Source organism: Marmota flaviventris, chromosome 2 (assembly GCF_047511675.1).
Source record: "Marmota flaviventris isolate mMarFla1 chromosome 2, mMarFla1.hap1, whole genome shotgun sequence".
Taxonomy (NCBI): domain Eukaryota; kingdom Metazoa; phylum Chordata; class Mammalia; order Rodentia; family Sciuridae; genus Marmota; species Marmota flaviventris.
The window spans coordinates 118,037,539-118,038,848 of NC_092499.1; the positions used below are offsets into that span (position 1 = coordinate 118,037,539).

At 37.8% G+C, this 1,310-nt stretch overlaps 1 pseudogene; it reads right to left on the reverse strand.

Annotated features, from left to right (window-relative positions):
• Positions 1-712: 712 nt before the first annotated feature.
• LOC114081467 (small ribosomal subunit protein uS10-like) lies at positions 713-1,046 on the reverse strand (annotated as a pseudogene).
• Positions 1,047-1,310: the final 264 nt, after the last annotated feature.

The following is a 1,310-nucleotide window of genomic DNA, read 5'->3' on the forward strand; positions in this document are numbered from 1 at the left end:
CAGTTTTTTTTTTCTTTTTTTGTTAAATTTTTTTTTTAAGTTGTAGATGGACACATCTACAGTGCCTCACGCATGTGAGGTGAGAGCTCAACCACTGAGCTACAACCCCAGCCCTGTATGTCAGTTTTAAAAATTTTAGCCATTAGAGTTGTGTAGCGATGTCTCATTGTGGTTTTAATTTTCATTTCCCTAATGATTAATGACATTGAAAATCACCATGTGTTTATTTGCTACATATGTATCTTCTTTGGTGAAGTATCTGTGCAAGTTTTTTTTACCCATTTTTAATTTGGTTGTTTGTTTTCATATTTTTTGGTTTTTAGAGTTCTTTAGATTTGTGATTTCCAGACTTTTTTGTTCAGTTTGAAGCCTGCGTTTCATTTACTGTCTGCTTCTCTCTCTCTCTCTCTCTTTCTCTCTCTCAGCCCAGAGTGATGTACCACTGAACCATATCCTCAGTCTTTTTTATTTTTATTTTTTTTGTTTTGAGTCAAGGTCTCATTAAATTATTGAGGGTCTTGCTAAGTTGCTGAGGCTAGCCTTGAACTTGTGATCCTCCTATTTTGGCCACCTTCCTAAGTAGCTGAGATCATAAGTAAGAACTACCCCATCTGGTTTTACTCTCTCAACAGTCTTTCAAAGAGCAGACATTTTTATTTTTTATTTTATTTTTTTGTTATCAACTGATAATTGATTTATTAAAACAGTTGGCTTAGGCATCTGCCTTGGTAACTTTGACCTCCTCTCCTGCTCAATCCTGATGGAAGTAATCTGCTTAACAACCTCAGAAGGGCTGTGCAAGTCAATGAGTCGCTTGTGGATTCTCACTTGGAACCTTCACCACAAGGTGTTTTTCTTGTAGTGATTCTCTTGCTAGGCAAGCCAACAGGTCCTCTCACTTTGAGATTCTTTCCCTTTGTGCCTCTGATCAAGTCAGCACATACTTTCTTGAGCGATTCCACGTTGTGGCTGGTACGGGTAATTCTAATTCGATAAATTGCTTCCTCTGGTTCCACAGGTGTCTTTCTGGTGTTTTTAAACGCCATGGTGCGGCTTCCTGACCCACTGTTCCTCAGCAAGGGAGAACAGCGGTGAGTCAGGAGCAGAAGTGGGCAGCACAGTGTACCCACAACAGCGTTGCTCCCAAAAAGAAGCAGAAATTTTTAATTTTGATGGAGTCTAACTTGTCAAATTTTCTTTTACCAATTGTACCATGTATAAGAAATCTTTGTCTAATCCAAGTTCATAAAGATTTTCTCCTGTGTTTTCTTTGAAAAGTTTTACAGTTTTAATGTTTGCATTTAGATTTA